General features: G+C 37.0%; 1 protein-coding gene and 1 long non-coding RNA gene across 6 annotated transcripts in view; both read right to left on the minus strand.

Moving 5' to 3' along the window:
• Positions 1-15738, minus strand: part of CNTLN (centlein) — a 341020-nt gene that overhangs the window by 305042 nt on the left and 20240 nt on the right. The window lies entirely within an intron of this gene.
• LOC123332802 lies at positions 12942-15135 on the minus strand. The gene is made up of 2 exons (XR_006549846.1): positions 15099-15135; positions 12942-13337 (listed from the first exon to the last, which is right to left on the minus strand). It is a non-coding gene; the product is annotated as an uncharacterized LOC123332802 (long non-coding RNA).

A 15738-nucleotide genomic window follows, 5' to 3' on the forward strand; every position in this document is an offset into this window, starting at 1 on the left:
ATGCTAAAGCTGAAGCTCCAATACTTTGGCCACTTCATGCGAAGAGTTGACTCATTGGGAAAGACTCTGATGCTGGGAGGGATTGGGGGCAGGAGGAGAAGGGGATGACAGAGGATGAGATGGCTGGATGGCATCACCGACTTGATGGACATGAGTTTGAGTGAACTCCGGGAGTTGGTGATGGACAGGGAGGCCTGGCGTGCTGTGATTCATGGGGTCGCAACGAGTCAGACATGACTGAGTGACTGAACGGAACTGAACAGATATTTAAACAATATTTAGCTTTCTCAACTATGAATACTCTATGAACCCAGGATGTTGTTCCAGTTATTTGTGTTTTAAATTTCTTTCATTGATATTTCAGTGTACAAGTCTTTTACCTCCTTTGTTATTATGTTTATTCCCAAGTTATTCTTCCTGACAATATTATAAAAATATTTACAGATATTATAAAGATATTTTGAGGACAGCTGATTTAAGACAGTCCTTTGCTAGTATACAGAAACACAACTGATTTTTGTATATTGATTTTGTATACTCCAACACTATAAAATTTGTTTATTCTAATAGTTTTTTGTGGAATCATTAGGGTTTTCTACAGGTAGATATGGCATCTCTAGAGAAAATCTTCTTCCTTTCCAACTTAATGCCTTTCATTTCTTTTGCTTGCCTAATTCCTCTGGCTAGGAATTCCAATATTGTGTTGAACAGAAGAGCAGAGAGTAGGCATCTTTGCCTTGCTCTGCTCTTAAAGGAAAAGCTCTCAGCTTTTCATTATTAAATAGTATTTGTTAGTAGTGGGATTTTCACATATGGTCTTTATTATGATGAGGTAAATTCCACCTATAACTAGTTTATTGAAAGATTTTATTGTGTAATTCAATGAAACATTGGATTTTGTTAAATGCTTCTTCAGCACTGCAATGATCATGTAATTTTTATACTTCATTGTGTTTATGTAGTGTGTTACATTTATTGATTTGTGTAAGTCAAACCAGCCTTAAACACCTCAGGAATGAATCCTACTTGATTGCGGTGTGTGATCCTTTAAAAGTACTGTTCAATTCAGGTTGCTATCATAGTTGCTATAGTAGTATTTTGTTGAGGATTTTAACATCTATTTCTATCAGGGATATTGCTCTACAGTTTTCTTATTTGTCTTTTCTAGCTTTAGTATCAGGGTAATGTTGGCCTCATAAAATGAGTTTAGACATGTTTACTCAGCTTCAATTCTTTTGGATGCATTTAAGAAGTGTTAATATGTCTTTAAATATTAGGCAAAAGTCACCAATGAAGCCATCTGTTTCTACAGTTTCCTTTGTTTGACAGTTTTTGCTTACTGATTCAATCTCTTTACTCATAGATTTCTCACTTTTTTTATTTCTTCAGAATTCAGTTTTGGTAGCTTGTCTATTTCTATGAATTTATATGCTTCTTCCAAGTTATACTATTTGTTGGTATAAATTTGTTCATAATAGTGTCTCAGAATTCTTTGTATTTGTGGGATCAGTCGTAATGCTGCTTCTTTCATCTCTGGTTTTATTTAAGCTTTTTTTCTCTTAATTACTCTAGCTAAAGGTTTGTCAATTTTGTTGATCTTTGCACAAAAACAGCTCCTAGTGTCACTGATTTTTTTTCCAACTCTTAGTTTTGTTGGGCTTTCGCTACTGCTTTTCTGATCTCTACTTTTATTCCAGTTCTGTTTTTATGTCTTCCCTCCTGCTTACCCTGGGCTGTTTACTTATCCATTTCAAGTTCCATGGGGTGTAAAGTAGGTTCTTTTTTTTTTTGATCCTCATTTTTTAATGTAGATTTTTTATCAATGTAAAATTCCTTCTTAATACTGCTTTTGCTGCATCTCATTTCATTTGTCTCAGATTTCTTACTTCCCTTTAATTTCTTCTTAAGTCACTGGTTCTTTAAGAATGTGTTATCTAATTTTTACATCTTTGTGTATTTTCCAGTTTTATGTTCTTTATTCCTAGTTTCATTCCACTGTCATTGGAAAAGATACAGATATGACTTTAATTTTCTTACATTTGTTAATACTTGTTTTGTTACCTAACATGTGATTTACCCTGAAAATGTTCCATGGGCACTTGAGAAGAATGTGTATTCTGTTGTTATTGAGTAGATGTGCTATCTAATTCTGTCAGTTCCATTTGGTCAATAGTGCCATTAAAGTCCACTATTTTCTTATTGATGGTCTATCTAGATACTCTCTCATTACTGAAAGTGGGGTACTGAAGTCTCCTACTATTATTGTATTATTTTAGCTATTTCTCTCTTCAGATTTGTCAATGTTTCCTTTATACATTTAGGTGCTGTGATGTTAAGGCATATCTCATTATATAATTATTTTATCTTCCTGATAAATTGGATCTTTTGTCATTATATAATGACCTTTTAGTCTCTTTTGACAGTTTTGGCTTAAAATCTATTTTGTCTGATATAAAGTCTATTCATTCAGTCACTCTAGGTTTTTTAATTAAAGCATTTAATACATTTATATACAAAGTAATTACTGATGGGTAAGGACTTGCTACTGCCATTTAAAAAAATTGTTTTCTGTCTTATAATTCTTTTCTCCATCTATTCTTCTCTTGATATCTTTATTTGCAAATATTAACATTTTCTAGTGATATTCTTTGATTCCTTTCTCTTTTCCTTTTGTGTATCCTCTAGAGGTATTTTCTGTGTGGTTACCAGGAGGTCAACATGAAACAACTTAAGTTATAACACTCTATTAAAGGGTGATAACAACTTAAACTTCAATCACATACAAAAACTACATTTACTTCTCCTCATATACATTATATGTTACTAAGGTCAAAATTTGCTTTTTAAAATTGTATATTCACAAGTATATTTTTGCAGTTATAGTTAGCTATTCTCAACATTTTTGTCTCTTAACTCTCTTTTAGAATTAAAAGTGACTTCCCTGGTGGCTCAGATGGTAAAGCGTCTGTCCACAACGCGGAAGACCTGGGTTTGGTCCCTGGGTCAGGAAGATTCCCTGGAGAAGGAAATGGCAACCCACTCCAGTACTCTTGCCTAGAAAACCCCATGGATGGAGGAGCCTGGTGCAGGCTACTGCCCATGGGGTCGCAAAGAGTCGGACACGACTGAGTGACTTCACTTCACTTCACTTATACATCACCATTATGGTATTAGAGTCTTCTCTGTCTATACATTTATCTTAGCAGTGAATTTTATACTATTATATGTTGCTGTTCAGTATCCTTTTGATTCAACACAAAAAACATCTTTTATCATTTTTTGTTAAGGCAGTTCTAGTGGTGATGAATTGCTTTAGCTTCCATCTGGGAAAGTTTTTATCTATCATTTTTTGAAGGACAGCTCTGCCAGGTATAAGATCCTTGGTTGACAGGCTTTTTTCTTTCTAAATTTTGAATATATTATCCCACTACCTTTTGGCCTTTAAGCTCTCTCCTGATAAATTTGCTTACTGGCTAATGGGGACTCCCTTGTATATGACTAGTCACTTTTCTCTCACTGCTTTCAAAATTCTCTCTTTGTCTTTAACCTCTGAGAATCTGATCATACAGTTGGTCTTCAGTATTCATGGGGAAGTGGTTCCTAGAGCCCCAGACTACACTGAAATCCACGGATGTTCAAGTCCCTTATAGAAAGTGGCACAGTACAATAGGCCCTCCACATCCACACATTTCACATCTGCAGATTCAACCAACCACGGCTGGAAATTTTGATCTGCAGGTGGTTGAATCTGTGAGTGTAAAAGCTGAAAATACAAAAGGCCAACTGTATATTTATTGAAAAAATCTGGGTATAAGTGCATCTGCACATTTCAAACCGAGTTGTTGAAAGGTCAGCTACACTTTTTTTCTGTGTAGGATTCCTTAGGTTCATCTTTTTAGGAATCCTTTGAACTTCAACAATCTGGATGTCTATTTCCCTACCCAGGTTTGGGAAGTTTTATCCCATTATTTATTTTTTTAACTGATTTTATTTGTCAGTGTAAGGTTTTAGTTGCGGCATACAGGATATTCGCTGCATCATGCCCTATCTTTCATTATGGTGCATGAACTCTCGAGTTGTGGAGCACAGGTTTAGTTGCTCCACAGCACATAGGATATTAGTTCCCCAGAGATCAAATCTGTGTCTCCTACACTGCAAGGTGGATTCTTAACCCCTGGACCACCAAGGAAGTCCCAGCCAATTATTTCTTTAAGTAAACTTTTTGCAACATTCTTTCTTTTACTTCTGATACTCCCATAATGCTAATTAATCCCTAAAGCTGGTCCATTAGTCCCTTAGGCTCTCTTTACTCCTTTTCATTCTTTTTCTATTTTTGCTCCTCTGACTGGCTAATTTCAAACTACTTGTCTTGTAATTTGTTGGCTTCTCCATCTTCTTGATGGAATATCCTATGGAACCCTTTTTAACTGAATCTTTCCATATTTATTGTATTCTTCAGTTCCAAACTTTGTTCTGTGGTTATTTAGTCTTTTTGTTGATATTCTCATTTTTTCCTCATGTATCATTTTCTTGATTTCCTTTAGTTGTCTGTGTTCTCCTGTAACTCTCTGAGCTTCTTTAAAACGATTACTTTCAAATCATTGTCAAGCTATTCATAAATGTCCATTTCTCTAGGGTAAGTTACTAGAGATTTATTTTATTCCTTTGAATGTTTAATATTTCCCTGATTCTTCATGCCCCTCACTGCTTTGTGTTGGTTAACTGTGCATTTGAAGAAACAGCCACCTCTCTCCCAGGTATTATAAACTGGATTTCACAAGGAAAGACCTTCAGCAGTAAGCCCAGCCAGAGATTCTGGGAGCCTCTCAAACAGAAAGAACCTATCACTCTTCCTTTGTTTTTAGCTACCCCCAGTCAAGTATGCCAGTTTCCTCTGTTTTTAGCTACCCCCATCAAAGTATGCCAGTTTCATCAGCACTCCTCCTAAGATGAAACAAAAACTGGTCCCTTGGGTAGCACACTGAAAGGCCAGAAATGCTCCACTCCTCTCCTTCCCTTCTGGAGAAGCCTCAGTTTCTGTGCCTTCTCCCAAGCCCAAAGAGTTTTGCCAGGCAATAGCAAGCTGCCCACAGTCGTCTATTGTTCTTAGCTGCCCCAGGTGCCTTAACTATGCTGGATCCATCAGCTCTTTTAATGAGATGTGACACAATCTAGCCCCTCAGGCAGTGCACCAAAAGGCCAACAATATTTGATAGATATTCCACTCTCTCTTTCCCACTCCCATCTACCACAAGGAGGAAGTTGTAGGCTAAAGCAGTCTCGGTGCTGAGCTGTGCCTGCATGGAGAAGGAATTAATGCAGGTAAAATGAAATTGCTCTTATCTGTTTCAATGCAATGTTCCTGTTTTGTGTTCATCTTGGTTACTGCAACTTAACTATAATCTAGACTTCTCATAGAGGTATTTTGATCTGCATATCATTAAGTCAGTGTTTCTGGGGGGACTGTGTTTCTATTCACCATCTTGCTGATGTTGCACCTTGCTTAAACTCTTCTTTGGATTTCTGACACATAATCTTTATACTCCTTACCCATCTTCTCCCAATACAGTTATCACTTGAAGCCAATGGTCAGGAAGAAATTGAAGCATATTTTATTTTGTGTGTGTTACAGGGCTTATACCCCTTGCTATATAAACTCTTGCTATTTGCCACCTAAAATACAAAAACCAATAGATGTCAATAACATAATATCCTCACCGTCCAAGCTTTCACTATCTATACTCAGAAAGTGAAAATTTGGATAGCAAGAAGTAATTATATGTACTTTACTCGTGATTTCCAGTCCCTCATCCTCTCATCAAAGAGGTGCTCTCCTTATCATGCAGTAATGAGGGTCATTCTCCCAGAGAAATACATACGCAGCCTTGCCAGACTGTTCTATGCAGCCCAGAGTGAAGAGGACAATGCACAGAGTACCTGCACATTTACCTGGGATTCCCTCTCTGAATTTCCCCCAAAGTAGACTACTCGAACACCTCTGAGGGGGTATTCTGACTTATCCTTATTATGCCACTTTGGTTCCATCAATAGTAATTGTTCATGTTAATAATACATTCATATTACTCCTATACAAAATAATTCTTGTTCACAGTTGAGCAATACAGTGTACAATAATTACATTTCCTTTCATATATGTTTGTTCTTAGTGGAATTAAGAAATGTCACTCTATGACTTTATCATTTAGCTGACTCAATGTCACGGTGAAGATATGTACGTCATCTCAATGTAGAATTTTTCACTTAATGCCAACTGTTAAAGACAAGCAAAAAATTTCCTTACTTGCTTTTTAATGCTCCTTTAAATAACTTTGGTACATTTTTTACTTTACTTTAACATGAAAACCTTTAAAAGCTTTATTCTCCTTTCTTTCCTTCTATTATTAACACATGCCCTAAAAGAAGAAACAACTTATGCTAAATTTCAGACCCTTGAATTGTGTATGGATCACAAAGTAAAATCAAAGTACAGACGATGTCTCTAATAAGCAATATAAAAGGTAAGATGCAATAACTGAGAAATGAAAAAGAATAGAACACTGGGGACTCTCCAGAACAAGAAATCTCAAAGGACTGAGGCTCTCATTCCTCTCATAATTAATATGGCATCACATCTGGAATCCTACCAGGAGGTAATGATTTAGTGTTTAATTAAAGTATTAAAACTCTTCCTTTTAAAAAAACAAAAATTGTGTCACTTTTGTTATTTGCTCATTTTTTTTAATTTACATTTTAACCCTTTCCAGAATTCTTGAAAAGAACTGTAAAATACCTTTCTGTATGATTTATCAAATTTTTTTACCTACATGGTCAAAAGCATTTCAATCTAGAAACACATATTCCTTGAGTCTGAGAATTTTCTTGAATGGCTTCTTTAATATTGTCCATTTCTCCGTTCTCTACTTTTGAAATTCCTAATAATCACTGTTAGAGCACCTAGATTGAGTCTCTGTTTTTTTCTTTTTGCTATTTACTATCTCTTTGTTCTAATTTTTGGAAGACTTACTCTATTTTTTGTTTATTTACCCCTCCCTCACTACCAGTTACTTCTTTGACAATCACATTTAACTTCCATGTGCTCTTTCTCATTCTTTGCCTCCTGGTCATGCTTCATACATGCAAAATCTCTTATTGCCTTATGATATTTATTATAAGGGGGTTTCTTTGTTTTCTTCATCATTGCCTCTATCTCCTCTAAGTTTCATTTTTGTTACTTTTGACTTCTCTTTCATGTTGGAGGTTTTCCTCACATGTCTTAAGATCCTTTGCTGTCCATTTATATGTAAAAATGTGGTACTAAAAATTTGTTGGTAGTTTTCCTGACCTGGGGGAGGAGCAGCTTGCCAACAGATCTTCTCAATAGGGACCTTAGTGGGGCACCTGTCATTTTCTTAGAGACTTTTATCTATTAGTATCTCTCTGTTCTTTCTCTAGATTTACTAATTTTCTCCACAGAAGAATTTTTAAGGCTTCTGCCTGGATAAGACAATGTACAGGCTCCAGTAATCTCAGAGCTGAACAATTTAGTGAGTACTCCAATGTTCAGAAGAACGGGCTTTCATTTCCTCAGTTTTCAGCATAATCCTAAGCCCTGTACCTTGATATGTTGATATCCTTAAGTCCAGAGGCTCCTTGTTTCAATATCTCAAAAGAATAAAACTTTTGCTTCCTACCTAGATGAGAGGAAGACTATGGAATGTATATGTTCTTTATATAGTCTTTAATTCAATCTTCCTGTTTTTCAGTATCATCATCCCTCATTCTAACCATCAGAGGTCAGTGTCATCACCTATTCCTAAAACTTTATAGACTGGATTTCAACCTTCTCCATTTTGCTTGGTAAGTTAGCACTCATAAATTCATTTTTCATCATTCAAAAATTTACAAACATCTCTTTGCCCGTTATCTTTTCTCTTGTCTTTATCCATAGGCATTATGTATTCTTGAAAATCTTTTATAGTCATTTTAGTGAAATTTTAAGAGGAAGTAGAGATAAATGTTTTTGCTCAAGCCATTATATTTACTGAAGTTCCTGTTGTTACAGTTTCAAATTTTCTTTTTACATATGCTAATGATGTAATGTTTTCTCTTTGGCAGTATATGTGACTTAATGTTCAAATTAATTATTTCTTAAAAAGTAACAAAAAGTTTTCTAGGAATCTATACTTTCAGTCCAGCTGAGGTTAAAGACCTAAATAAAAATACAGACTCTCCAAATACTAATGTCAAACCCAAAACTTGGTCTTATGGTTTATTAAATTAAACCAACAAATGTCTTATGTAAAGAATGAAAGATCCTTTCAATAAATCAACATTACTTTTAAAATTTACTGAATCAAGCAGTTAATTCACTGGATCCATGAACAAAACAAATTTGAGGACCTTCTTAGACTATTTCCTAACATTACCTCCTTAACATACAAACACACTTACTTATTCTTATGTTCAATAAATTAGTTTCTCCTACCTTGTATTTTAAAATCATTCACTCACTTGCTTATTCATTCATTTATTCAGTGTGTCTGTGCACTAATTCAAGGACTATGCTAAGCACTATGAAAAATACATATAATATGGTTCTATCCTCACAATGTTCAATAGGAAAATCAAAAGATTGACACATATAAATAATTAAATTGAAATATAAATGTTGAGAAAGTAGTATTCAAGAAGTTATAGACTAACAAAAGCAGAAGAGGTCTCTGTATAGGATACACTTAAAAATATTTAATCAATCACAGAAACAGAATTAACATCAATTTAAATACAATTTCTTTTGCTCTATGCGTCATTTTAGTTGTGTCTGGCTCTTAGTGACCCCATAGACTGTAGCCCGCCAGGCTCCTCGGTCCATGGAATTCTCTAGGCAAGAATACTGGAGTGGGTTGCCATGCCCTTCTCTAGGGCATCTTCTCAACCCAGGGATTCAACCTGGGTCTCCTGCATTGCAGGCAGACTCTTTAATGACTAAGCCGTGCTCTATAATTATCATGATAATAAAAGAAACGCATTAGTACTAATTCTCGAGGTATAACCCAAACCAGAAATCTACATAAGAATCTAGTTAACATCCTCTGACCTAATCTGAAATCGATATTAAGTGTGAAAAACCATTTAATCCATTGAAACCATGAGAAAGATAACTTTACCCCATACAAATAGAAATTACTTCAGCAGACTCACTTAAAATCCGTACTCCATGTCCAGTGGTCTATAGGCTTCCTTCCCACCAGACAACCTCCCTCAGTCCATCATCAGGTGCAGTTAAAAAACCAGTCAAATTCAGCAACTCAGGGAAACATCCATGTCGAGAACAAATTAGGTACACCAACAAAAAGAGATCTGAAGCTCATAAATAAATAAAATCCACCCATAATTTCCTTCTCTATCAATTAAGCAAAGAAAATATCAATGCCTCTTTCTAATTTTCTTAGTTTCATTATTTCCAAAACTTTAAATTTAACAGAACTTTTATGATGTATTTTCCTGGTGTATGTTTATTTATGGCTTCAAGAATTGTTGGTGATTCCTTGAAGACTACTATTCTGGTTCTCTTCATAATTTATCCTATTTCATTCACAGAGCTTAGAGTATTTCTAGTGAAGGTGGTACGTATTATAGTGCAGAAACTTAAGGTAGTACTACTCAAAATGCAGGGCTCTAAATTGGTTATTACTGGTCTTCTATGAAATAAAGATGTATCATTAACAAGATTTTCACTTAGAAGTCATAAGTTTGGTTTAAACTCTGACATAGGGATACAGACCATATTTATTAGACCACTGTAGCTCTTCTGTCTTATATATCAAATAACAGAAAAGAAAGGCAAAAGAGATTACCATGAGTAGCAAATGTAAAAGCTAGAAAGAAGCTATAGCCCAACTCTGAATGGATTCAGTTCAGTTCAGTTGAGTCACTCAGTTGTGTCTGACTCTTTGCGACTCCATGAATCGCAGCACGCCAGACCTCCCTGTCCATCACCGACTCCTGGAGTTTACCCAAACTCATGTCCATCGAGTCAGTGATGCCATCAAGCCATCTCATCCTCTGTCGTCCCCTTCTCCTCCTCCCCCCAATCCCTCCCAGCATCAGGGTCTTTTCCAATGAGTCAACACTTCGCATGAGGTAAATGGATTAGTAGCAACAAAACAGAGAAAGACAGTTCCTGGGATTCTTTGACAGTACAGGTAGATCACAAGCTCAGTACTTTAACGCTGAGCTACATAAAACACACAAAGAATCAGACAACTAAGCAACAGAGTACATACACATAAAATACAGAACCATATATTGTTGGTTAAGTCCATAAAATTATTTACATAACGTTAGTAAGCAAAATAGCAGTTTCTGTTGTTCTAAATACTTCAAACTCAAACTAGTATGCTTTTTTTTTCAAAGTAGTATTCTTAATATACAAAATGATGTATTATTAATTTTATTATTTTTTTTTTATTTTATTTTTAAACTTTACATAATTGTATTAGTTTTGCCAAATATCAAAATGAATCCACCACAGGTATACATGTGTTCCCCATCCTGAACCCTCCTCCCTCCTCCCTCCCCATTCCATCCCTCTGGGTCGTCCCAGTGCACCAGCCCCAAGCATCCAGTATCGTGCATGGAACCTGGACTGGCAACTCGTTTCATACATGATATTTTACATGTTTCAATGCCATTCTCCCAAATCTTCCCACCCTCTCCCTCTCTCACAGAGTCCATATTATTAATTTTAAAGGCTAGGATGAAGTCTGTCTGAGGCACAAACCTGGCTGGATCACAAAAATCACTATGACACATATTTGCTGCTACTGCTGCTGCTAAGTCACTTCAGTGGTGTCTGACTCTGTGCGACCCCATAGACAGCAGCCCACCAGGTTCCCCCGTCCCTGGGATTCTCCAGGCAAGAACACTGGAGTGGGTTGCCATTTCCTTCTCCAATGCATGAAAGTGAAAAGTGAAAGTGAAGTCACTCAGTCGTGTCCAACTCTCAGCAACCCCACGGACTGCAGCCCACCAGGCTCCTCCGTCCATGGGATTTTCCAGGCAAGAGTACTGGAGTGGGGTGCAATTGCCTTCTCCATGACACATATTTAGTTACCCAAAGAAAAGTTGAACAACTCAAGTTCCTAATGTATTGCTATTCCATGAAACACCATAAATAATACTGTTCCTTCAATGTTTATCATTCCTACCTATTCAAGTTGTAATGTTTCTTTATGCATTCAAAGATCAAATACAGTCACTGTGCTCTTATGACACTAATGATAGTGTGAAGTGAGAGTTTATATATAATAGCAAGAAAATTAGATTTTCAGGGCTAATAAACAAGAAATTATATATTCAGAATGTGCTTCTAGCAACAGCAGTTCATAATAAACTCATAAAATGGCAGGTAAACACAAATATCTATAAATCATAGAAAATAATATTTTCTAAAAACAAATTCATAAGGAAAATAATATAACAAATGTTTCTATTTATATCATATCATTCTCTAATAGAACTTAGGAAAATCAAAATTTTATTTTCAGTAGCATAAACTTCTACTTGGAATTCCCAGGTAGCTCAGTGGTAAAGAATTTGTCTGCCAAGGAGGAGACATGGGTTTGATCTCTGGGTCAGGAAGATCCCATGGAGAAGAAAATGGCAATGCACTCCAGTATTCTTGCCTGGAATATCCCATGACAGAGGAGCTTGGCAGGTTACAGTCGATGGGGTCACAAAGAATAGGACATAACTTAGTGACTAAACATCAGCAGCTAAAATTCTAATTAAATAGAATTAGTAATAATTCTTTGTACATCTTTTTCCAGATCAAGGGAAGAAATAATTACTTAAGTATGAATATACTTAACCACAGTACTTAGCAGACTCTATTACAAATTTTCTCTTTCTACAAATAACTTTTTGACTAGACAGAACTCCTTAATGGTCAAACACAGAACTCTCCCTAACTTTTAACTCAGCATCTGACACTCAGATAATATTCAATTGATATTTGTTGAATGAGTAAATGCAGTGGAGACAGCTGTTTTGATTACGGCCATGCACTTCTGGATCTTAAAGTCCTATTTCCTGGCAACATTTGGTATCACCTTGGTATCCGCACCAAAAGGTAATGTTTCCTCTAGTTCTCTGTTGGGGGAGTATATAATTTCCTCAATTCTGTCTCACCGCAGCAAAAATTTGAAACGACAGACCAGTGTTACAGCTTGGTTAAAGCTCAATTTTATTTGGCAAGCAAAAGAAAATACATCCTAGAGTCTTGAGGGCACGCCGACCCAAAAGAAAAGAGAGGCTCAATTTTGGCTCCTCTTTTTATATGTTTGGTCTCCTCCCCCTGAGCCTGCCCTATGTAAATTGGGCTAGCCAGGAGAGCTGTTTTTTTTCACCTGAGGGTCTCACTCCTGTCCTCAGATTTTCCTTTGTTCTATTTTTGCAGGCTTCTCCCGTCTTTGCCTTCTAGCCATCACCATTTTGGACTCCTTTTTCCTATTCTAACTACCTAACATATCCATTTAAAAGGTCTTAGAATTTTCATTGGTCACCTTTAAAATAAATTTTTTAATAAAATTTTTGGTGCCTTATCTCTTGCTTTGTCTCAAAGTGAAGATGTAAAACAGAACTGATGTTTGAGAAAGAAATCAATAAGATGTGCACAGCTGAGATATTAAGGGCCTAGATGGAGGGTCTGGATGTTAAGGACACAGAGGAATTACTTGATTTGAGTGACACGGCAAAACAAAAAGCGACTGAACTTGAGAATTGATTTTCTGTTCAAAGAGAACAAAAAATATCAAAGATTACTCTTTAAATGTGAAATTTAGAGAAAAGGAAGAAAATGGCATGTTTGTGGTAGAGAAAAAGTTAGGTAGTTAAAAAACTCAGAGGAGAAGCCAATAAGTTCTGTACACAATACACTGAATTTGAAGGGTACCACAGGACATTAAATGGAAATGCCATAAGCAAGGGATATAGAAAGATATATAAAATAAGAAGTCCACAGAAAAGGATATAAAATGTCTTAGTCTTCTCTCACACATGGTAACAAAATTGCAAGTAAAAATTATTTCAGTATATTATTTTTTACCTTTCAAATTAGCAAAGATATAAAAAACTAAAAACAATGTGATGGTCAAGATGTGGAGAAACATCAGTACATTTTTACATTGCTAGTAGAAGTGTAATCTGGTGAAACAACAGGCAGTATTTATCATATACAAGTGTGGTGGCTCAGATGGTAAAGAATCCACCTGCAATGCAGAAGGCCTCGGTTTGATTCCTGGGTTAGGAAGATCCCCTGGAGGAGGTCATGGCAACTATAAGGCAAGTGCAGAGAAAAAGAGAATGAGCCACACAGTCAGGCAAGAAAAGGGAAATTTATTAGAGGGAAAGAGAGGGTGACTGGCCCTTAAAGAGAACCAGCATCCTCCCTTTCTCACAGGGTCCTTCTTATGAAATGGAAAGGTCTTTCAATGAAATGGTCACGTAGCCAGAGGTCTGGAATCTGGTGGTCTCATAGCTTTGAAAAGGTAGGTACCAGTGAGAAAACAGAATGTCATTTGGGCAATTTGGTCAGTCTCAAAGATCACTGATTTTATTCTTTGTTTGCGAGGTCAACATAATGAGCCACCTTAACAATAAGACCCTATGTGGGCCCTATCAGCAACCCACTCCAGTACTCTTGCCTGGAGAATCCCCATGGACAGAGAGATGCCTGGTGGGCTACAGTCCATGGGGTCCCAAAGAGTCAGACACAACTGAGTGATGAAGCACAGCACGCTTAAGCCTTCTGATCTGGTATGTAAGTCGTCTATTGCTAGATAACAAATTACCCCAAAATTTAGCAGCCCAAAAGAACAAACACTGGGAGATCAACTTCTCACGTGACAGTTTGAGGAGCTCTGCCAACCCACTACCTAGTGATACTGGTGAAAGCTACTGGGAGAAAAAAAAAAAAAAAAACATTATTTAAAATATCTTATGGTAACTGAGGGCTTCCCTGGTGGCTCAGATGGTACAGAATCATCCCACAATGCAGGAGACCTGGGGTCAATCCTTGGGTTGGGAAGTTCCCCTGGAGGAGGGCATGGCAACCCACTCCAGTATTCTTGCCTGGAGAATCCCCATGGACAGAGGTGCCTTGTGGGCTATAGTCCTTGGGGTCACAAAGAGTTGGACATAACTGAGACACTAAGCACACACATGGTATCTGAACTAAGACCATTTCCTCCCCTCTACCCTCCGTGCTCAGGAAGGTGAAGAGTCTACTCCAGATTGATACAGCTAAGAAAACAAGACTCTATTTTCTCCAAGTTCCCAATCAGAGAACTTTTCTTCCCAGGAGGAGCAAGATATCACCATTTCTCATCCTCCCCTCCCTAACACATAGGTAACTCTGGCTACAGACAAATCCCAGGCAAGTGCAGTTGAGTGGTGAAGGCTCCATTCTCTGTTCAGCATCTGTCTGTGGAACAAAGATTCTATCTCAGGTGTAGAGCACCGAGAATACTGGAGACCCAAACACCCTTGCTCTAGCTTATGACATAGTGGTTCTACACCAGGAGAGGCAAGTCAAGAGAACCTAAGATTACTGAAATCAGCACATAGAACGGAGGTGGCACTCAGAGAAGCATGATACTGTCCCACCTCCAGAGGCCTGGCTCAGATTTTGCTTGATTGGAAATATGGGGTGGAGAATGACTTCATCTGCAACACAGTGTGAAGAAGTTCAAGTCTAGAGGCACTCTCAAGAAGAATGTAGGTTATGGTAAAAACAACTGGAAGGAAAGTTAAGACACAGGCTAAGTTGTAGGCCTGCTTATTTGCAGGAGAGGAATAAGGATGAAAGAAGTCCTTCAAGGGTTGAAAATAATAATATCAAACACTGACTCAGAAATATCAAAGGAGTCACAATTTGATTACATTGGTTTGTGAAGCATTTTATGCTCTAGGGCATTGTTGAAAACAACTGAGCAATCAGCCACCAATTACTGAAGCCACCAATTGGTGAAGGCTGGTTGTGGTCGAAAAAAAGAGGAAAACCAAAATCAGTCATGCTAGGATGACTGTAAGCATACCCAAAGCTGGCGGTGGTTTAGTCGCTAAGTCGTGTCCGACTCTTGTGACTCCGTGGACTGTAGCCTGCCTGCCAGGCTCGTCTGTCCATGGGATTCTCCAGGCAGGAATACTGGAGTGGGTTACCATTTCCTTCTCCAAAGCTGCATATATCCTTAAAAGCAACATCAGAGACTTAACACTGTGGGAGGGGAAATAGACTTTACTAACATAATCCAATTGGTCACCAATTAAATAAACAGGTTTGGAGGAAAAGGGTGCAGGAGAACAGTAACCAAATTTGCTACAATATAATATCTCAAATATTCACTTCCCATCAAAAAATTCTCGTGCAAAAAAAAACAGGAAAACATCACCCATACACTAGGAAGAAGAGCAGATAAGAAACTATCTGGGAAAGTGACCATATTTGGAAAAAAGAAAAAAGGCTTCACAGTGGCCATTATAAACATGTTCATAAAACTAAATAAACCATGGTTTTAAAAGTAAAGAAAGATATCATAACAATATTACATCAAATAGAGGAAATCAGAAAGAGAAAGAAATTATAAAAGAACCAATTGATTCAAGGCAGTACAGCCATCCATACCCATGGCTACCACATCCATGGAATCAATCAATTGCGACTCAAAGATTGTTGAA

The sequence above is a fragment of the Bubalus bubalis genome, chromosome 3 (assembly GCF_019923935.1).
Source record: "Bubalus bubalis isolate 160015118507 breed Murrah chromosome 3, NDDB_SH_1, whole genome shotgun sequence".
Lineage (NCBI taxonomy): Eukaryota > Metazoa > Chordata > Mammalia > Artiodactyla > Bovidae > Bubalus > Bubalus bubalis.